Source organism: Pongo pygmaeus, chromosome 2 (assembly GCF_028885625.2).
Source record: "Pongo pygmaeus isolate AG05252 chromosome 2, NHGRI_mPonPyg2-v2.0_pri, whole genome shotgun sequence".
NCBI lineage: Eukaryota > Metazoa > Chordata > Mammalia > Primates > Hominidae > Pongo > Pongo pygmaeus.
This window is the reverse complement of record NC_085930.1, coordinates 141,750,598-141,774,686: the sequence shown is the minus strand read 5'-3', so window position 1 is coordinate 141,774,686 and position 24,089 is coordinate 141,750,598. Positions and strand designations below refer to the sequence as shown.

Sequence of the window (24,089 nt, the reverse complement as noted above, 5' to 3'; positions counted from 1 at the left end):
CATTTCCTCTTGGGGCCAACTGCTCAAGTTAACTGTTGCCCTGGTTCCTTGGCTGTCATATTTGTAAACCTCCATTCTCTCAACGTAAATCATTTATTCAGTGTCAGTTCACCCACAATCTTCTGTTGGGTATTATACCAAATTATTTAGATATACTTGGTCTTCTAGAATATGAGAAACATAATCCACAGAAAACTGCACAGTGACTGAAATAAAAGATCAAGCACTCACAAAACAAGGCTTACAGAATCGGCTTTGCTCTTTACCATCTGTCATCTATTTTAATATATATTACAGGAAAGGCACAGTGCATGGTGGTAGGGGAGGCAGAGGTATCAGCATTGTGTGTTTGGATGAGGTAAGGCCATTCAGCATACAATCTGAAGAGACAAGAAAGCCTGTGCTGATCAATTAGTAGAGACATCCTACGAGTCTCTCTCATCTCCATGTCTCACTTTAAAATACCACAACTACTGAGCACAATGGCTCACAGTTGTAATCCCAGCACCTTGGGAGGCCAAGGCAGGATTGCTTGAGGTGAGGAGTTTGAGACCAGCCTGGGCAACATGGCAAGACCCCATCTCTACAAAAATTTTTTAAAAATTAGCTGCATGTGGTCGTGCATGCCTGTAGTCCTAGCTACTTGGGAGGCTGAAGTGGGAGGATCATTTGCACCCAGGAATTCAAGGCTGCAGTGAGCCATGATTGTGCCACTGTGCTCCAGCCTGAGTGACAGAGTGAGACCCTGGCTGTAAAAACCAAATAAAAACCACCACTGCATCCTCACGAGTGAATACAGGTGAGCCTTTGAACACTGCCCACCTGTGCTATAGGAATATTCTGTCTAAGAGGTTAAGATGACCCAATTATCATTCTTTAGGAGAGCCTCAGTCTTCTTCTTTGAGTGTAGCTTACAGACTGATGGTCCACACAGCAAAAATTAAAACACTGCTGTCGAATGGAAAGAATATTTGCAAGGCAACAAAGAGATGGCAGCTGACTGTCAACTTTGCCACAATTATTAAGTGTTCTATGGCAGGGGTCCCAAACCCCTGGGCGATGGACTGATACTGGTCTGTGGACTTCCAGGAACTGGGCCACACAGTAGGAGGTGAGCATCAGGTGAGCAAACAAGCAAAACTTCATCTGTACTTACAGCTGCTCCCCATCACTCTCATTATCACCTGAGCTCCACCACCTGTCGGATCAGTGGCAACATTAGATTCTCATAGAAGCACAAACCCTATTGTGAATTGTGCATGCAAGGGATCTAGGTTGCATACTCCTCATGAGAATCTAATGCCTGATGATCTGTCACTGTCTCCCATCAATCCCAGATGAGACCATCTAGTTGCAGAAAAACAAGCTCAGGGCTCCCACCAAGTCTACATGATGGTGAGTTATATAACTATAATATTTCATTATATATTACAATGTAACAATAATAGAAATAAAGTACACAATAAACGTAATGTGCTTGAATCATCGTGAAACCATCCACCCCTCAAGTCCATGGAAAAGCTGTCTTCTATGAAACCAGTTCCTGGTGCCAAAAAGGCTGGGGCTTGTTGTTCTATGGAGAATTTTTGTTTTGCATTATAAATTAAAAGTTAATACATGTAACTTGGACCAGCTTTCTACACAGGCTGAGACCATCGCCTTTGGTAGATGGAACCTCCCCATTCCTGACTACATCCACACATCCCATAATCCTCTTATAGTCCATTATCTGAACTAAAGAGTCATCTCTTTGGATCTGCTATTAAGACACAAATTTTAAAGCAGCAACATATCAGTACATCAGCCATTGACAATCTCTTCATTAATTAACCAGAAATTAAGAAGCTAGTTATCTAAAGAGGGCCTAAGGGAATGATGAGAAAAACAGAACTTTGAGGGTCTACTAGTGAATGGCATAGTACTGAGTGGGAATACAATTAATTAATTCACTTAGTCACTTACTAACTCCCCACTCATTCATTTGTTCACTCATTCAACAAATATACCAGGCATTGGGATACAAATTAAACCATCAGAGGAACTACAATCCAGTAGAGGAAATATTTGTATCCACAAAAGAGGAAGTAATAAATACCCTGAATTTAAAAAAAACAAGATAAAGTGCTATGGAAGTTAGTAGGTGGAAGAGATTAAGGCTAGATGAGGGGATCTATATGGCTTAATGGAGAAGCCATTTAACCTGCGTGTTGAAGGATGGCTAGAATACAAACAAGACAAGTGGAAAAGGTGGCTGAGAAACTGCTAACTATCCCTGCAAGGGGCCAGGCCAGCAGTGGCAGCAGAAGAAGTCTACTGGGTGCCATATGCTGGCGATATGGAGGGAGCGAGAGCAAATGATGAGGTGTGCAGAAAGGGACAAGAGACAAGAAAGTTCCACAAACAAACAGCATGTCTTGTTTTATCGGTATGCCTGGGGCCAGGCATGTATTTATTTATGCGTCAGGTCTTACTCATCTGAAAGTATAATTTTGTGATTCTTGGAGATTCTCTGACCTAAGTCCTCATTTTTTAGAAGGGAAAACAGAGGGATTTGCTAACTTATCCAAGGTCATGGGGCTGGTAAGGGGTTGATCTGAAACTACAGTTGAGTAGCCCTGAAATGAATGAATCTAGTATTCCTTCCATTTGTATCAAGGGTTATCAACCTGGTCAGCAGCATCTCGTGTGTGTGTGTGTGTGTGTGTGTGTGTGTGTGTGGTGGGAAGGGGAGAAACAAAGAATGACTGACATGGAGGTTCATCAGAAGGGACACAGGTACTGAGAGGGTTAAGAAACAGACCTGCATATCTTCACATCATGAGAGGAATTTCCTTTGGAAACAAGGACTAAACTGGAAACTTTGGCTATAATATTACTATCTATACAACAGCTGATCTATTAACTGTAACAACTCAAGTTCCTCAGGCCTTATTAATCTACCCAGGTGTCTGCTTCACATGTCAACACACCTAACTGTCATGACTGATGTTATAAATGCAAGTGGCAGGTTCCTAGGTGGCCAGGTGTTGAATAAGCAGAAAAGTCGCAGCCATCCACCAAGACATCATTTGTGCTTTCAATGAATGAAAAGCATCTCTACTTATAGCTAGATTTCTAATTCAGAAAGATATGCTGAACTAACAGTAAAAATGAAATATCAAGAAAGGCATAAAAATGTTTTAAAGCAACATTAAATGTTGGAGCCTTCTGTCCATCTCTGTCCCCATCAGAATTTTCTTCCACCCAGAAGTCACATTAATTCCCCATAATTCCAGACCACTCAGAGCAGTTTTGAGCTGATAGGCTGTCTACAAGTCACAGAAGTGAGAATATTGCCAAGTATTTTAGATCTGATGTAATGCCTCTACTTTTATGGAAGATGGAACTAGCCCAGAGAAATACAGTGACTTGGCCAAGATCATATACATAATGAAGATGGAGAACCAGTCCTTGAAGAAAATCTTCCTCTGGACTTTCTGTTTGCACACCTCAGGCCTGAGGAACAAGCCAGGTGGGAGGAAGCTCCTACTGCCCTTACCAAGAGTGTGGTGTCCCAAGAGTTCTAACTTCAAACAGCATCAGTTCCAGCTCCCCACCCAAGTGGGACTTCAGTTCTAACTTTTCAAATCCTTACCTATGGTCAGGCGCGGTGGCTCACGCCTGTAATCCCAGGACTTTGGGAGGCCAAGGCAGGTGGATTGCTTGAGGTCAGGAGTTCGAGACCAGTCTGGCCAACATGGTGAAACCGCGTCTCTACTAAAAATACAAAAAAATTAGCCAGGTGTGGTGGCACACTCCTGTAGCCCTAGCTACTCAAGAGGCTGAAACAGGAGAATCGCTTGAACCCAGGAGGCAGAGGTTGCAGTGAGCCGAGATCGCACCACTGCCCTCAAGCCTGGGTGACAGAGTAAGACTCCATCTCAAAAAAAAAAAAAAAAAAAAAAAAAACTTTACCTACATATATAAAACATGGGATTTGTTTTTTCCTCTCAAGCCACAGACATGGCAGAGGAACTTTTTCAGCTATGACTAAGTGAACTATTTTAGATGATTACACAGCTTTGTTCTGTTTCCTTCTACTTAAATCGGCTCTTCACTTTTAAATACTTGATGCCTCTATGAGTGAATGTATTATAACATAAATATAGCTTCAAGGAACACTATGAATACAATAAGTTAGAAGCTATGGACATGTCCTACAATCGGCAATGGTTAAGGAGTTATGTTCACTTAATAGAAAATGATTTTGCTGCTATTAACATTACCAAGACTATACCAGGAATTAGGAAAATATTTTAGGATTTAATCTTAAGTGAAAAAAATCTGAGTTACAATACAGAGTACAACCTATGATCACACTATGTAAAAACCATGTCTTCTAAAAATAGGGTTAAAAATCAAAGTAATAATAACGGCCATTGTGTCAGCTGTAGAGTTACAAGGAATAAAAAAATTCTAAAAGTCTAAAAGTGAGTTATTATAATATTTTAATATACTTAAAACTGTCCAAGTAAAAAATTATAAATTTAAAATTTGACAGAAAGAAAACTTTTAAATATGACTTGGGTAAAAGAAGGTAGGAGAAAATATGAGATGCAGTTATTAGACCCTGGAGTTTGGGAAACACTGGAGATGTTTCACATCACTCTGGGTATACCAACTAATCAATGTAAAAGAAAGTTCTAGACATCTGCTATCTTTTTCATAGCTGGTTCCTTGTCAGGCTGTATCTGGAATGAAGTTGACTTGTATGTATTACTAAACTGTTTATAAAATCAAAGCTCAAATGATGGGTTGTTTCCTCTTGACTACCATCTCTACCATTTCAACAGGTATCAGAGAAGAGTGCCTCAGTTTAGCAGAAGAGGAAAAGCTGTCGTCTTCCTCCCAAGACATGCCTTGCAATTTGGAAGCTCCAAGTACTACTGAAGTCATCATACTTTATAGACTCAGCATCTTATTAGACAGGGACAAACTAGTTGATGATTAGCAAGAGTAGAGACCAAATAATGCGTTTTCTCTGAGAGGCTCAAAACAATCATGATACATTCATGCTCTTATGCTACCATGATGGTGTTGGTTTTTTTTTTTATAAGAAGTCTCTCAAATCAGAGAAATATTTCTTCATCAGTTCATTTTCTGCCTTTAGTCAAAGCCTAATCAAATGAGGCTGGGAGAGGCAATACTTTACATTTCTCTACTGCCTCTTCTAGCCTCGTTTGATTAGGTTTTGCCTAATGGCAGAAAAATGAACTTGATAACCTCTCACAGTCTTCCCTAGGCCAAAGTATTTGAATAAGTAGCTGGTGAATAAGTAGAGTAGTATTTAACTTCTTTAATGACAAATGCAAAGTTTTCAAGTATGATAATAATTAATTTGTAAATTCCTGATAAGAAAAATTATCCCACCCATCACATGGTTTCCTTAGCAGCTTACTAAACCATATTATGCATCATAATCAATAAATGTCAGGGGAAGAATAAATAAGAAACAGAAAGTTATGACAGATGTGCATTAAGTAGACATAAAAGCCACTGATCTAGTCAACAAGTCCATAGGAATAGCTATCCCTTCGCCTGGTTTGTGGTTAGTTATAAGCTATTATTGCCCCATAATTCACACTCATTGGGGAAGCCTACCTGTACAGAAGATCCCTGTAAAGAGGATCTAGAGTACAGAAAAAGCCAGGACAATAATAAATACAAGTAACAAATATATGGAAAAGTTCAATTTCTCAGGCAATCAAAGAAATACAAATTAAAATAAGATACCATGTTTTATCTAAGAATCTAGGAAATATTTTTAACAGTAACAGTGTCAGTAGACTACATTGAAATAGATACTCTCATATACTTCTACAGGAATTATAAACTGGAATCAGCTTTTTGGAAGTATTCTGGCAATGTTTATTAAAAATGTATATATTTAACCCAATAGTTTTACTTACAGTGATTTACCCTAAAAATTCACAAATATTAATCTAATGTGCAAGGATGATCATCACTTTTATAAAAGTAAAAAACAGCAGATAACTATCATTTAACAAAAGCAGTATGTTAATAAATTCTGGGAGCTCCATATAATAGAATACTTTCAAGTTCTCTAAGAATATTTAGTGACATGGTAAATTATAAGATGTATGAAAATGTAAGATACATGTCCTTAAATTCAGTATGATCTTAATTTTATAAAATAAAAATATATCCCTATATGCATGTAAATTACATTGGAAGGAAAAACTCCAAACTGCTAACCAATGAGTTTCTGCAGATGCTGACTGCATGGGAGATTGCCTCACTCTTAAAAATGCACCTTTGAAATTTTTTACAATAATTCTTATGAGAATGATAGTGCATTGACTTCTCAAGCTTTATTTGGCAATATATGAATATATTATTTCTTTATAGTAATGCGAAATGACTTACTGATGCTTACTGATGGCTTTGTCCCAAAAGTGTCTGCCTACAGCTGAGACGGGAAAGAATCCTAAAGATACATGGACCTCACGCCCCTATTAATCCCAACAATATAGCAGCTATGTAATAGTTCCCTTTTAAATTAAATGGGAGGAAAAAGACTCCTGAAGAATTGTTATGTTTATCAAGCAGTAAGAATGACATCACTGCCTTGAAATGCCAGAGAGTTCAAGAAATGCTCCCTGATGACCTTTTGCTTGGCTCCAGGTGTTTCGTATGAAAGATTTCAGGGAAGTTTTTTGTTTCGTTTTAATGGGAAAGACTACAGATCCTACAGTGAGAATCTACATATTTTTAAAACAATGATCTCTCTCTCAGGTAATGATTCATTTTGTACTTAGGCACTGGCCACAAAGTTTCCAGGGTTTCAGTAACATGCCTCTAAAACCCACTGGCCACCACCTTCCATTGTTAAGGTGTTCTTCATGCTTGCTGGTCTCATTTTAATCTACAACCTATGTTCAACCCACAGGGCTGACAGAGTAAGAACTTGCCTTTAAATTCCATTAGCTGAGCCCTTCATTTTTGCATAGTTTGATTCAGGAATAAATTCTACATATTAAACACATGCTAAATTGACATTTAATTGAACTTGAAACTCTTACAAATGCTGATATACAGCCAGCAAACAAATCTATTTGCTGTCTATTCAAGATAGTCAGAACTGCCTTCAGCAGGTCAGTTTATGAATGAACTAGGTTTTCAACCAGACCATTAGCATTTTTTCCTAAGAATCAGAAAACAAGAGATAGCTTGCACCTCTGAACCATGCAGTCTGGTATTAATCTGGGATTACGGAAGGTAGACAATCATTAAGCCAACCTCTTTCCTGCTCCCAAACATCTTTTCTCCTCTCTGTCCTTGTCAAGTTCACTGTTTCTTCAGTTACTTTTTATATGAAGTGACAACCTATAATTGGTGTCACTAGACTCACCTGCCCATAGAGCACCACAGAAGTCCATGAGGCACATTCAGAGTAAAGTGGACCAAAAAACAACTATCAAAAATGAATTAACTACAGCCAAAAACAAGATTCATATGCATTTTCTTTCAAAGGACATGAGAGTAAAATTTATTTTGAATAAAAAACTCAATATGCTAATATATTAAAATTATAGAAAAGGCACTGAACATAAACTGGTAATTTGACCAGACAACTGACATCATTTCAGTGGTGACCTTCCCATGCCTCCCTGTGCACTGACGAGGTGATATGGTTTGGATCTGTGTCCCTGCCCAAATCTCATGTCAAATTGTAATCCCCAATGTTAGAGGAGGGGCCTGGTGGGAGGTGACTGGATTACAGGAGCAGTTTCTCATAATTAGTTTAGCACTATCCCCTTGGTGCTGTTCGTGATGATGAGTTCTTGTGAGATCTGGCTGTTTAGAAGTGTATAGCACCGCCCCGACTTACTTCTGCTCTGGCCACGTGAGATAGCTCACTCCCCTTTTGCTTTCTGCCATGATTGGAAGCTTCCTGAGGCCTCCCCAGAAGCAGAAGCTGCTATGTTTCTGGTACAGCCTGCAGAACTGTGAGCCAATTAAACCTCTTCTTTACAAATTACCCAGTATTGTGTATTTTCTGATAGCAATGCAAGAATGGACTAACACACCAGGTCTTCATGGATCAGACAATTGCTCGCAGCATTTGTGGCTGTGACACAGTCAATCTTAATGACAGAGGTCCCAAACACCAATGCCAAGGCTGTCATAATGCCACAGCTCTTGGAGTCAATCTAGCAAGCAGCGATTCAAATGTCTATTATCAATCAGAAACGTCCTTAAAAACTGTTATTAATGCCAATATTTATTCCAAGTCAAGTATTCAAATACAGTGTGAATATACTGCTTAGCACCAAATCCTTCTTTGTGGATGAACTACTAGCACAGATCCATAAAAATGAATCAGAATTAGTTTAGGAGCGGAATACAAGGACCTAAGCTTTGCTACTCAAAAAGCCAGCCCCAGTAGCAATCTTCTCTCTCAATTACTTTCTTCTCAGCATTGCTCTATTCCTACCTCCCCACATGCCCTTTCAAGGCTAATGTTACATCACTTTCTCTCAGTTTTCTCAAACACACCCTGTGTATTAGCTTTGCTCAGGCCATGGTCTCCTCCAAAGCCCTCTTCTCTCCCCTATGACTCCTCCCATTCGTGAAGGTCCAACTCAACATCTTCATGTTCTGCCGCCTCTGTGGGCCTTTCCTGCCCTCCTGTCAATCTGCAGCAAACAACGCCTGTCCCAGCATGCACTTCTCAGGCTCCCTACCACTGCTGGATAGCTGTTTTAGGCCTTGTCCCTTTAACAACACCATAGATATCATGACAACAAGGACCACAGCCATCTTTCTTTTTACTTCTCCAAAGGCCTATAACAGGCTAAAATGTTTGGGCCCCCACTGATAAAAAACACGCTAAAGTCAATTTCAACACTCTAGACACAGTAACAATCTTTTTTTCTCTTTGCCAAAAAGAGTGCAATACCCAGATTATAGTATTCATCTGCATCTCTCTGTGAAGTTACTTTATGAGAGTGGGCTCTCTCAAAGGCACCATGTAGTTGGGCCTCGACTCTAACGACACGACAGAGGCTGCCCTCCTGGATGATGGGTAGGCAACAAAACAGGCAAACCCACAGCTCTTCTCTGGTTGCTGCTGTCACACACAGTGGAAAGGTGACAACACTCAGTGCTCAGGTTCCAGGGAAGAAAGATGGCCACAGTCCTTGTTCTCAAGATACCCAAAGCCCTGTTAGACAGACAATGTCCAGAGCAAGCTAACCAACAATGTCAGGGAGCCCAAGAAGGATACCTGAGACACGTAGTATGGTCCTGGCATAACCAATCTTAATGTCAGAAACTTCCCTTATCTGGTCCCAAACAACAATGCCAAGGGCTAATTGTCACAATGCCACAGTTTCATGACATTTTTTAAGGATCAGCATAAAAAACAAGCAAGGAAACAAAATCAGAGAGAACAAAAAGACATCTCTGTGGTTAACCCCAAGCCAGTGGAAACCACTGTCTGATCTCCCAGACTGGGGCTATACAACAAAGCAATTTAGCATCGCCTATGGTTATAAGGCATGGAGCCTGGGAGATAGTTCCAGAAGATTTATCCTGCAGCGTTATCACATCTAAATAGGACAGAACAAGAGAGGTGCATGGGATGGTAAGGTTCAGAGGAACTCCCAGAGGTAGCAGTTAGAACTCACCAAGGCTTTCTATCAAGTCCAGAGACCCAGAGAGTGGGAAGCAGGTCACGGAGACACACAGCAGAGTCAAAGTCAGAGGACATGACAAGGGAGGAGCCCAGAGAGGAAGAAGTCTAGGCTGAGTTACATTAATCTCTATCAGGGCTGCACCCAACTGCTGGCGGCTACCCCTGAGTGAGAGTCAAGCAGAACCAAGATCCTAAAGTTGAATGTTCCTCCCCAGGGATTCCTGACATTTTGGATTTCCTTTTCAAGTGGGAGTTTAAGGTTTCTGGGACAAGTATAGGATTTGTAAACATCTGCATTTTTCTGAATCATTTTGTGATGTAAAACTATAAAGCATGCTGGTCCTTCTGTAACCATGGAAGTGAGACATGGAATCTCATGTTATCTCATGGTTGTATGGCCAACCCCACACATCCATGTAATGCCCAAACTACACCATAGTGGACAAAGAGCTCTACCTTCTGCCAACAAGGTCTTTTGCTGGATTTGAGCCAATGTTAATTTAGCCAAATTAAATGTCTTCTCTCATTCCTATGTATGATCTCTGGCAGTACCAGATGCTACAGAATCATCAGCTCTGTGAAAGCAGGACCCTATCTTGTTCACCACAGAGTGTACCTCATCTAATAAAGGGAGGGCCTGTTTCACATGGATAATGTTTTTAAAAATGCTCATCTCGTAATAGTTCATTAAACTGTACAATTATTTTAGGAGGTTTTTGTATTTGTCTTATACTCAACAATAAAAATGTTTATAGAAATGAAGCAGACACATATCCTGCATGTATAAGTAAATATAACACAAGGAAGAAGGAATTCAACAGGTACAAAACCCTCACTATGCCTCAAGTCCCTTAATTATAGTGTATAACATTGTTCATTTAATGCTTACCTCAAACTTACAAGTTTTGCTTCACTTTACAGATGGCAAAAGAAAAAAAAAAGCTCAAATGCTCAAGAGATTAAGTAAGAAGAGAACTAAGGTGGACTCCAGACACATCTGGCACTGAAACGAATAAGCTGATTTCAATGACGGATAGGTCAGAAGGCACAGAGGGAGAACCTCTGGACTCCAGGAGCAGAGAAGGCCACAAAGGACAGCTAACATTTGGGATGCCATCCCTTTCACCACTCCTTGGACAAGGTCAGGATCTGAGAATTCTTTCCATATGATATCTCCTTAGTAAGCAATAATGGTGCTTTCTTTTTTTAATGTGGCTCAGCAGTCAAAGACAGAAATTAGAACAGCTGAACAAGAGAAAAGATGAAATTAGTGAAAAATAGAAACCCCTGATTTTAGAAACCTTATAGATTCCATTTCCAAAATAAGTCTCACTCTAAAAATATTGCTCTTGAAGGCTGAAATAGTTTTAAAAAAATCTCAAATGGTACATTGATCTTACTAATGGCTTTCAATTTTTTTCAAGAGTTTCTAAAATCCATACAATCTAAACCACCATTCTTCCATGAAAGAAAAAAATAAATAAAAGTAATTATTATAAAAAAGAAGTCTAGCAAGAAAGTACAACATGACACCTTAATAGGACATCTTATTATCACTGAATACAAGAAAGGATTCAAAGATTAATGGGTTTATGCCAAAAGGACAAAGGAATCAGACTGAAGAGGCTTCCAGTGGCCAAATTTGGTCCAAATAATAATGACTATAATTGATTGTAACATACTGAATAGATGAAAACCCATGAGTACATAGTAACGTGCATTAAAAAATTAACAGTGAAAGGGGAAATCCTTATAACGCAATTATTTCCCATCTCTTGCTGTAGCCTCTGATTGAGAATCAGTGATCTGTTTCAGTGCTCAATTTTTGCTTTGTATAAACTTTTTCCATTATAAAAGTAAAATAAAGTGAATAAGCACCATAGTGGGCAGGCCCTTTGGTGGCAGAGAAAGAAATTATCCTTCAGACATCCATCACTTTTTTGAGATTATAAGGCAGAGGAAATGGGGGAAAAAATGAAAACATTCATTTTATATTTGGAATTTCAGATAAAGAGGCAAGAGACTCTTCCCCTAACTTTATATTGTCTTTGGACCATGTTTTGAACAGGCTGTATTCTCTAAACGTTAGCTAAGTTCAATAATTTGCAGAGTTGAGATTTAAAAATATAAAAAGCAAGAACTATTCCTGGAAGAAAGAAATAGTAAAAGAAGAGTCAATCCTAACAAAAGCTGAAAGGTAGGGAACTGACATCATGAGGCCTCGTGAGGTGCTTCTGTTAGTGAAGACGACTGTCTGGTATAACTGAAACACATCACACTCAAATCTAAGTTCCTGGAAAAGAGTCTCAAACCCACCACCCACTCACTGCGTGTCTTGGAGAAACCCCTTTACCCTTTGCACTATGGTTTCCTTAATAAAAGAGCTGGTCTTGATGACATTCACTCCCACTCTATAATCTCACGAATATTTGAACTTCTATCTCCCTGTGCTGTGTGCCCTTGAAGGAATTAACTTCTTTGTGCCTCAGGTTCCATCCCATTTGCAAATGGGATGTTAATAGTTCTTGTACCTCATCTTCGCATATAGTAATGACATAATATATGTGAAGTGCTTGGAACAGTGCCTGGACCATAGTAAACACGTCAAAATATTAGCTATTGTTGCCATTACAATTAACAATTTTTATTTCCGTCACCCATCCAAAAGCTAATAATCTTTCAAGGAGCAGCTCCGGTACCTTTATCATTCCAGCACATGAATCACCTCTCTTTGCCTCCCCTTTTCTCCTATGAACTATCTTTAGATAGAACCTGAATATCTACACCATTTCCTAATGAGATATGTGCACAGCACCCTACTCCAAACTAAATGTGAGGCCATTTCTTCTCTAGAGTGGGAGAGAGAAGGGAAGAGTGGCTGGAATAAGTCTAATACTGATTGTTCTAGTGAGAGTAATAGAAGTCTGTTTGAAGGGAAAAATCAAGCATTGAAGAAAATCTAGTTGACCAGAGGGCCTAACATTCATGATTCATATAGGCAAGTCTGGTAGTAGGATTAAAAGAATATGGGTAAATGTTGAAGCTGAATACACAAGGTTTATGATGCTGTTCTTTGGTTTCATCTAGTTGAAAATTTCCTAATCACTGGTTTTTTTTTTTAATTCAAGAAAAAGAATGGTTGAAAATAAAATCTTATCATTTATGATACTGGGGTATGCATTGTACAGATGATCAAAAACTTCCTAGCTGAAAAGCAACCCCTCAGATGCCTTATCTCTGCTCCCTATAACCATGTCAAGAGGTTCATCTTCAGTGTCTTAAGAAATAGTTTATGGAAGGTCTCAGCTATGAACACTAAGGGAATATGACATATTCAGAATGGATTACTATATGCCTTTTTTTTACATTATCTCAGGACTAGCCCCTATGGAGGAGAAAGGGGAAAACAATAGAATCAAATTGAACAGAATCACCTTCACCCCCCAATTACCCGACTGTCCTGTCCCTTTGAAAGTCCCTTAGCAAAATGTGCTTTTAAAAAATTACATATTCCTTTATTTTAAAAAAACAGAAATACCATTGTCTTTGGGATGTCCTCAGGGTTAGAACTATCTAAAAATAAAACATTACTTCAGGGACATGAAAAGAAATATAAATTGCCCAATGAATGTGACACCACAAAATGAATTAGACAAAACAAAGAACTATATGAGATACACTTCTTTCAAAGCTGCCCCTTTTCAGTCCACAGTCCTTATAATTAAGTAGGTCTAAGAACAATATTAAACCAGAGAGGAAGTAAACTTCTGAAGGTTGGACAAAGGCAAAAACATCTAAAAGGGAGAAAACAACTTACCCAACGTCCTGTTTCAGCTTAACAGTCCATGTGCCATGTATGGCCAACTCTCTCATCTGTCTCAATCCATTTATTCAACAAATTGACTGAGCACTCAGTATGTGTGAGGTGCCGGGAGGGGGATGAGGAGTGAGGGACAGTTTCCAGTGCCATCACAATGTGCTGGAACAGAGGCATGTACAGGATACAGATGGATCACATGGGAAACAGTCAAGCCAGGCTGAGGAGTGGGGCAGGGCAGGGGGCTTTCCAAGTAATGTCTCTTGAGAGGTGAAACAGCTTGGTAGTTGAAAGCACAGGCTCAGGAACAGACTTCCTGAGCTCAAATCCCAGCACCACTGGCTCAGTGACTTTTAGTGGGTTGTTTAACTTCTTGTACTGTAAAATTGCAACTTTTTGAAAAAGTCACTGTTTTAGATGTATAGTGGACATTAAATGAGTATTTTGTACAAAAAGTTTAGAGGCCAAGTATGGTGGCTCATGCCTGTAATCCCAGCACTTTCGGAGGCCGAGGTAGGAGGATTGTTTGAATCCAGGAGTTCAAGACCAGCCTGGACAATAGAGGGAGAACTTGTTTCTATAAAAAAATTTTAAAAATTAGCCAAGCACAGTGGTGCCTGCCTGTAGTCCTAGCTACTTGGGAAGCTGAGGCCAAAGGATCCCTTAAGTCCAGGAGGTTGAGGCTACAGTGAGCTATGATTACACCACTGTACTCCAGCCTGGCAGACAGGGTGAGACCCTGTCTCAAAACAACAATAATAATAATAATAAATAAAAAGGTTAAAATAGCACTTGGCAAACAAGTGACCATATAATATACTGTCTAAACTGGGACATTTTTAACAGGAAAGAGGGCAATACTAATTACTACACTAGGACAAAAGGAGTCAACCAGAAGCGTCCAAGTCAAATCAGGACATTTGGTCACCCTCAATATGTGCTCATGGTTGTTATTATTGAATGATGTTGGCTAAGCAAAGAAGCAGGGAAAGGACGTTATGGCAGAAGTGACAACGCATACAATGACAGAGAGTCAAGAAACTGGGGTGAGTTCAAGGAATTCAGGTTCCTTTGACACCCACTCCTATAGGATGGACTTCCTTTCCTGCAGAGCATTCAGTGCAGCTGGCAGTTATGCACCATCATTGTGAATATCTGATTAGCATTTATTTCCCCCAGTAGACTGTAAACTCCAGAGAAGCCTGGTTTTGCTCAGCAAGCTTGGTTATGGGCACAAAGCAGGCACTCAAATATCTGTTGAATGATTGTTGAAGGAACTTGGCATGGCAAAGGACAGAGCACAAAGCAGACTGCAGAGGTCATAAAGTATGCTGCTCAGATTTATTTTCAAGACAAAATCTGCCACAAGGAGTAGAGTTAGCTGACAGCTCCTAGCTGTGGGTGTCTTTAGGATCTGCCACGGCTTTGAAGCTGAGGTCATGCTCTACTAAGGTAGCTCCAGCCAATAACCAAGCAAGGCTTGCCACTCCCGACCAATGGGGACTCCTCTATAGATGATCTTTGCACAAAAGTTCCTTGTTGCTCAGAGTTACACTGCAGTCCAATGCTCTTCCTATCTGATTGTACTTGATTCCTTTCTTTTTCACGTGTCTCACTTGGCATTGCAGTCTAAAGTTTCCCTACCTACTCTTTTTCCCTTCCCCCATTATCTTTCCCCAATAGATCTTTTGCATTTCTAATCCCATGTTGGTGTCTGCTTCCTGGAAGAACCAACCAACGTGAAGGTAGAGAGATACAATGCTGAAGCATTAAATAAGAGTCAGAGTTGCAAGTGTTATACAAAGAAATGTGAATTTTATTCTGGCCTGCAGGGAAATGTGACAGATCTATATTCCATATAGCAAGAATGGTGAAGGAATGGCACAATCATTGCTGTGAACTGAATTGCGTTCCCCCCAAATTCATATGTTGAAGCCGTAATGTGATAGTATTTGTAGATGGAGTCTTTGGGAGGTAATTAGATTTAGATGAGGTCATGAGGGTGAGGCCCCTATGATGAGATTAGTGCCTTTATAAGAAGAGATACCAGAGTGCTTATTCTTTCTCTTTCTGCCATGTGAGAACACGTCAAGGAGGTGGCCATCTGCAAACTGGGAAGAAAACCCTCACCATATTCTGACCATACTGGTACCCTGATCTCAAATTTCCCGCATTCAGAACTGTGAGAAAACAAATTTCTCTTGTCAAACCGCCCAGTCTATGGTATTTTGTGATGGCAGCCAGAGCTAGGGCAGTCATCTTCCAGTGAAACGTCCAGATGAGAAATGATGAAGGTATGGATGAAGGCATGAGAAGCGATGACACTATGCTATGGAACTGTTCAAGGAAACTGTAATTATCCACATTTTATATCCGAGAAGTTGGTATGTGGAAAGATAAGAATAACTTACCCAAGATCACCCATCTGGTCAGCTTAAAGTTCATGTTCCTTTCATCAAACCACTCTGCCACCCAGAGGAGAAGCTTTAAGGAGCTAAGGGGAAGAGGATGAGTTCCTTTTTCATATGAAGAGACCCTACTTGTGTCTATCTAGAGACTAAGCTTTCATTCACGCAGGTCCTAGTATTTAAAAAAAACAGAGAAAATATCCAAATATTAAGTACTAGGATGATAGTACTTCACACTGGGTACACTGAACTGTACTGGCTTTCCTCTAGATATACACTTTACAATCAGCATGTAGCACTAAGTGACTACTAATTTTAGCTTCTGAGTGTAAAAAAAAAACCAATATATGAGTTGAATGAAGGAAATGAACACACATGTGAATAACCAAATATGTGAAGAGATATGAACAAAGAGCTATGGAAAGGTATACAAGCTCATTAATTCTGACTAAAGAGCTCTGGGAAGGATTCCAGGAGAGAAAGTGTTTGAGTTGGGCCTTGAAGAAGGAACAAGGATTAGACAAAGCATTCCTTCCTTGAAGTTATTGTCAAGTACCAAAGGTAACCAATATATGTCCTTACATGCAAAAAATATGGTGAAGATGTAAATGAGTGGCTTAGTTTCTGCATCATACTTTACGTAAATCAGTTATTTTGATTTACTCTGGAAGTTAATCACAACCCAAAGAGTTTGAAATTCACCTTCACATAGCCATCAGTTCCTTGTTCCTATTTATACCCTCTACAGCAATGAATGTGTATGAATGGCCAGGGAAGGGTCCACAGACTGTGGACATCCTGCCATTATCCCTGTTAGGGATAATGCTCTTGGGAATGCAGTTGAATGATCCCCCATCTGTGCTCTCCTCTAGGCTTCTTTTTCATGTGTAGGGAATCTTAGGCAGCTCACTTTAGCATAGAGCACTATTTTATCAACCATCTACCTTGGACGAGATGACAAGTAAGTATGTGGAAAGAGTCCATTCCCCCTCATTGTTTGTGGCCTTGGCACGTAGCAAGAAGACATCTGTACAAAACTTAGATCTCACACCCCAAGCATTGGAGTGAGGCCTCTGGCTACATAGAGAAAGCACTCAGCCTCCACCCAGAAGCTCCTTTACATGATGAGGCCCTGCCTTGAAGAGAAGGCATACCTAGCACCTCTGCCTCAGCAGGTAAGCAAGATGGTCACACTCTTATTCCTCGCTTTCAAGCTTCGTGCCTGTCCCATCTGTCATTCACTTCAGAATGATACTTTGCTGGGGCCCTTCCGACCTGCAGTTCCTTACCTGCTGCCATAAACAGAATGTTTGTGTCCTCCCAAAATTCACATGCTGAAACCTAATCCTAATGTGATGGTATCTGGATATAGGGCCTTTCAGACATGATTAGATCATGAACTCTCAAGAATGGGATGAGTGCCCTTGTAAGAGGGACTCCAGAGAGGACCTTTGCTCCTTTCTGCCACATGAGGACAAAGAAAGTAGATGGCTATCTGTAAACTAGAAGCGGACCCTCATCAGATATTGAATCAGGTTGCCACCTTGATCTTGGACTTCCAGCCTACACAACTGTAAGAAATCCATTTCTGTTGTTTACAAGCCACCTAGTCTATATTATTCTGGTATAGCAACCCAAACAGACTAAGGTACCTGCAAAATAAAGATAATGATGAACATCTCAACAATCCCCAAAGAATCACTGAGAGGATTTATGTAACTCTGTTTTTTGAAAGACCCATTCTCTGGACAAAGTTCCAGATAAATGTATATGCATTGCATATTCCATCTCACCTGACCAGGGTTGAAGGCCCCTCTTTACACACAGGAAACAAATCCAGGAGGAAATAAATGATTTGGTAAAATGCAGTCACCAATTATGTCTTCCCCTTCATAAGTCACAGCTATCTGATCCATTCTTCTAGAACCTAATTATATACCATTGGCACTTCTTGCTGAATTCAATATTTATATAACTATTATTACATTTTGCAAGTTTGTCTTCTCTTCTCAATTTAATGGCTGAAAGTTTCTGAAAGGCAATAATCATGTTTTAAGCATCTTAACGCCCTTACAGTTTTGAGCAGAGAATAACATACAAAATAATACTTCAATATCTATTTGCTGGATAAATGATTTGAAAATGATCAGTCCTTTCACAGTCTTTTTCCTACAAGATCCAAGTATGATAAAATATATGTGTGTGTGCATCAGAGAGGGAAAGAGAAAGAAAAAAAACATTTCATACTTGGTAAATGAATAATTTGGTGTTTAGTGCAATTATTCTGACTGAATAGATAACTTCTAAGCTTAAAACTCCTCCAGTTAAACATCTCAATTTTTTAATTACTTCCTGCTAAGTTGTACTTATTCTTGAGTTGATTAACTACTTAAATTATTGAGTTGCTATCAATAATTAAAACTGAAAATATCACTAATAATTCTGTGGCCTTTCAGAGGGTTACAGCCTTGTAACTTGTTAATTTTTCTTGGACCCCTCCAAGCCTTAATCTAACCCTAGCCACTCAGCTCATCTCTACAAAGACTCTAGCCACTCAGGTCAGCTCTACAAAGCAGCTTTGTAGAGCATCACTTTATTGCCACAAGGGTATCAGACACTGCCTAGTTGTTTGGGAGTAACCTGTCTTCTAATACTTAAGAATTGGGTAGGAAGGCTGGAGCCATCCCTGAGGTGATATAAAATGAGTGCATGTCCGAAAGGACTGAGAAGAATAGGGAGGTATATGCCCTGTCGTCCACAAAAAGCAACTCAGGAGCACATATTTGAGTCACTAAAAAAAAGATCTGAGATACACACACATGTGTGCACACACACACACACATACTGAGCTCCATAAACTCCACCATTTTTCGCCAAAACATGCAGGTGAGACAGCCTTGCCCCACTTTGCCATCCCTCCATCCACTTTGCTACATGTTTCCACTTACGGAGTTCTCTATCCTCAAAGGCTGATTTCAGTTTGTATAAAAGTCTTAGCTTGGAAAAACCTGGCAGCATCTGGGGTGATCACTCCGAATGCCCCTGGGCTGTCCTGGGAAGACACACTCTGCCTGTTTCCTCAGAACACAGGCAAACGAGATAGCCTGGGAGCAAGAGCTCAGGGAATCCTGGCCAAGTACCTATTTACTCCATACACAGAAGACAAGGATTAGAGTCCTTTCTCGAATGGACCGTCTCTCCTGTATCCCTAAGCAGCAGGCAGAGGAAGCTAGCCAACTCAAAAGGAAGTTACCTGGCCAAAGGAAGACTGAAGGTGCAGGGGAATTTAGGGGCACAAACAGAAAAGGGAAAGTGCTTTCATTTCTGCCTTCTCACTTTGAGAACTGTGGAAATAGTCTTCAGAGAGGAAATGTGACCCAAATATCCCTCCTAGGGATAGAGTTAGCCTTGGTTTTTGCTCAGGATTTCACAAGATCCATCCTTCACCCCAAGAACAAACTGGGGAGAGCAGAGTGCTGACCTTCCTGGGTCAGACAACTCACTGAAATGGGTGTTCCAGGGTGCTCGCTCTGCAGACACCCAGGTAGCCTGGATGCCCTATCTCACCGCCTGCCCCTGGCACCTCCCCTGGGCAGAACCCCACCTCATATAACTTGCTCCTGGCTGAACACCACTGCCATCACTACAATAAAAAAGAAAAAAAAAATAGTAGGAGAATAACAAAGCACAATTAAATGGGCCCTTTTTCCTCTCTGCAAAAATAAAGCCCAAGACTTTAGGAGTATTGTTTGCAACAATTTAGAAAACATCAGCTGCCTCCCCTGCTCACTGCCAGCACAGCCCCAAACGGCCAGACCCACTTGCTTACTTCTCTTGCCCTTTGTCTGAGTCTTTGACTGGCTCAGCCAGACAAAGAATGAGAAACAACTGGAGCCTTGCCCCCCACTCCCAAGTCCTTGTCTCTTTGCCTTGGATCTATCTGCTTCTTGGGCTCTAGCATGACTATCTCATGTGAGGAACTGAGGCAGTGCCCCAGCCCTCCCAGCTCACAGTGCTGTCATTCTGGCTTTGATGTGGTAACCGGATTCTGATTTCTTGGCCTTGCATTTGATTTCTCTTCCTTTCATTGGCTTATCCATAGATTTGGATCCCTGTATGTTACCTAAGCTTGACTCCAGCTAACCTGTAAAGGTGGCGCAACCCAAAGAGACTGAGCCCCATGGCAAAGACGGGCTAAGAAAGACTGCTGCCCATTGCCAAAGCCTTCCTACATCTCAACCCAGAAAACTGTCTGTTGGCCTTTGGCCAAATGAGGATGGCTGGGCTATAGAACTGAAAAGGTAATCAGCTGTAATATTCTCAACCCATTTACACTAGAAAAATCTGAGAGAACAATTTAAAGTGGAAGATTATAGGACACAAACTTTAAGGGCAGAGTAGCTTACTGTTTATTACACATACTGCATCTACATTTTTCTCTTCCTTTTATCTCCTTTCTGCCCTTCTGTTATAGTCAATTGCTTCTCCCAAGCACTCCTGCCCAATCTCCAACATCATGTTACAGAAATAAGCAGTAAGCAACTTGGGCTTTGAGACCCAAGTTCCAATCTCAACTTCCAAAAGACCTCGAGGAAGTCTTTTTTCCCATCTATATCATGGTCTCTTTACATGCATAATGAGGCAGTGGCATCCTTGACTCCTCGAAGTGCAAGCAGAATGTTAAACTGTGAAACAGACACACAGAAGGTGTTATTATTACTATTATTAGTGTCACTACCTACTTTTATGCAAAAGTTCCTTATCTTTTAGTTTTATCAAAGCATAACTGATAAAAAAAATTGCCCACATTTAATGTATATATGTTGATGAGTTTGGACTTATTAAAAGTACATGTATTTAAAAATCTAGACCCTTAAATCCTCCTCCTGCCTTCCTCCTTACCCAAATCTCGAGGGCCCCACATTACTCAGCACCACATTCCTTTGTGGATCATCTCCTCCTTCTTTTGGACCTTGGTGGTCTCCAGATACCACCTGACCCCTTACCTAGCAATCTTTCCTCACTCTTTCAGCCTCACTCACTTGCTTCTCCTTGAATGCTGTGTTTTAAAGGAACATCACTGGCTTGTGGCCTCGTGTCTTTGTCCTCACCCTTCAAATTATCTATTACTTCTTTGATTCACTGCTGGCACAAAGCAGGAGAATCTCCTTGTTTACCACAGCAACAAAACACAGGATGGGCGAAATAGCTTCTGATCTTTCCCCAGGGATCTTTTCTGATATTTTCCCAGGAAAGGCAGATCAAAACCACAATAAGATATCACCTCACACCTGTTAGAATGGATATTATCAAAAAGATAAAAAGGATAGGTGCAAGGGAGGAGGGATTACAGCAGAGAAGGAAAAGCCATGGGGATGTGCTAAGGAGGAGAAGTGATGAAGGACAACAACAGAAAACTAGTGATGGTCTGCACTTCTTGAGGGTTAGGATTACTATTCAGTAGGGTTGTTTTCACTTGCTAGAAATCACAGCATAATAGTAAGAAATGTTAAATCACTGGTGATCAAAGAAATGGCCAAAAAATCCCCCAACACTTCATTTTGTGCTTATTTGCCTAGCAAAAATTAGGAAGCTGGATAATGCCAAGCATTGGTGGAGTGTTGGGGAAACAGTAACCCCCAAGAACTGCTAGTAGAGGGAAGTCTGGTAGAGCTATTCTGGAGAGCAATCCAATACTACTTAGTTAAATTAAGTATGACCTAGCAATTTGACTCCCTTGTATATATCCCAGAGGAATGTTCATGTGCAATCAAAAGCAGCTGCTGACAGCAGTATTGTTTGTGGGGAAGGGGAGCTTGAAGGAATCGAGTGAGCATCCCTGGCCGAATAGATGGATAAAAATGTGGTGGATGCTCTGTGGAGAAGCACAGCAAAGAGACGCAGCAGGTTTGATGTACCCATAGCAACATGGATAGATCCTAAAATTGCAAGGCTTAGTGGGAAAAAAGAGAGATAAGATTTGTTATAATACATGAATACAACACAATACATATTTTATAATACACTCAAAAAGATGTATGGATGGTCCCTGGCTTTTGATGGATCTACTTATTATTTTTTGCCTTTACAATGGCACAAAAGTAATACACATTCAGTAGAAAATGTACTCTGAATTTTGGATTTTGATTCAAAATTATTTATAAAAACTGTATTATAAAATAGGCTTTGTGGCCGGGTGCAGTGGCTCATGCCTGTAATCCCAGCACTTTGGGAGGCCAAGGCAGGTGGATCACCTGAGGTCAGGAGTTCGAGACTAGCCTGGCCAACATGGCAAAACCCCGTCTCTACTAAAAATACAAAAATTAGCTGGGTGTGGTAGCACATGCTGTAATCCCAGCTACTCAGGAGGCTGAGGCAGGAGAATTGCTTGAACCAGGGAGGGGGAGGTTGCAGTGAGCTGAGATTGCACCACTGTACTCCAGCCTGGGCAACAGAGCAAGACTTCGTCTCAAAAAACAAACAAACAAAAAAATAGGCTTTGTGTTAGATGATTTTTCCCAACTGTAGGCTACTGTAAGTGTTCTGAACACATTTAAGATAGGCTAAGCTATGATGTTCAGTAGATTAGGTATATTAAATACATTATCAACATTTTTAACTTACATTGTGTTTATCAGGATGTAACACCACCATAAGTTGAAAAGCATCTGTACATGAAAACAAATTAAAATGATTGCTTGTTGGGGGGGAATCAAATGAAATATGAAGATACAAGGAAATAAATATTTAAGTAAATAATCAAGAGGGAGTCTAATAAAATTCTATTTCTTGGTTCCATGTACCAAGAAATAGGATTCACTCAACTCTCTGTGCCTGTGATTTTAAACAAAATAAAACAAAAAACCTGCCTCAACTTTGGAGACAGGTACAAGTAACTTGAAACTCCAACTCTACTACTTTTTAATTATATTACTTGGGAAAAGTTGACTAATCTCTATGAATCTCAATGAATGAACTGATTAAAAAATGGGGGGCAAAGGACTTGAAGAGCTATTTCCCAAAAGAAGACATACAAATGACCATATTTTTCAAATATGAAAAAATATTCTACATTACTAATCATCAAGGAAATACAGATCAAAACCACAATGAGATATCATCTCACACCGCTAGAATGAATATTATCAAAAAGATAAAAGATAAGTGTTGGCAAGGATGTGGAAAAAAGGAACTCTTGTACACTGTTGGTGGGAATGTAAATTAATACAGTGACTATGGAAAACAGTATGGAAGTTCCTCAAAAAATTAAAATAGAACTACCATATGATCCTACAATCCTACTACTGGGTATACATCCAAAGGAAATGAAATCAGTATGTAGAAGAGATATCTGCACTCCCATACTCATTGCAGCATTATTCACAATAGCTAAGATATGAGATCAACTTAAGTGACCATCAACAGATAAATGGATAAAGAAAATGTGATATATATATATATATAGAGAGAGAGAGAGAGAGACACTAGAATACTATTCAGCCTTAAGAAAAAAAAAAAAGAAGAGAATCCTGTCATTTGCAACAACATGGACAGGACACTATGTTAAGTGAAATAAGCCAGGCACGGAAAGACAAATACCACACAATCTCACTTACCTGTGGAATCTATAATAAAAGAGGAGAACTCATGGAAGCAGAGAGTAAAACAGTGGACACTAGGGACTTGGAAAAAGAGGGAACTGGGAAGATGTTGGTCAAAGGATACAAAATTTCAGTGAGACAGGACTAATAAATCCAAAAGACCTGTTATACAACAACGTGATTATAGTTAACAACAATGTACTGTACACTTCAAAATTGATGAGAGTAGATTTTAAGTGTTCTCACCACAAATAAATATGTGAGATAATTCATATTTTAGTTAGCTTAATTTAGCCATTCCAAAATGTATACATATTTCAAAACATATTTTATAAAATAATATATATAATTTCCATCTGTCAATTTAAACAAATAAATAGGAATGAAGTACCAACACATGCTACAACATGAATGAATCTTGGAAACATTTGCTAAGTAAAAGAAGCCAGACACAAAAGGCTGCATACAGAATGATTCCATTTATAGGAATTGTCCAGAACAAGTAAATCCAGAGATACAAAGTAGATTACTGCCTGTCAGGGACTTAGGGGAAACGGGGTAGG

The 24,089-nt window shown here is 39.9% G+C and overlaps 1 protein-coding gene across 9 annotated transcripts in view; it reads right to left on the bottom strand.

Moving 5' to 3' along the window:
* Window positions 1-24,089, bottom strand: part of TMEM108 (transmembrane protein 108) — a 374,249-nt gene that overhangs the window by 311,735 nt on the left and 38,425 nt on the right. For 3 of the 9 annotated variants that reach the window (XM_063662174.1, XM_063662178.1, XM_063662175.1), the window contains exon 3: window positions 3,635-3,756. The exons of the other annotated variants lie outside the window; for them this stretch is intronic. The gene's annotated coding sequence lies outside the window, so the exon portion shown is untranslated. The remainder of the gene's footprint in view (window positions 1-3,634; window positions 3,757-24,089) is intronic. 9 annotated transcript variants of the gene reach the window in all.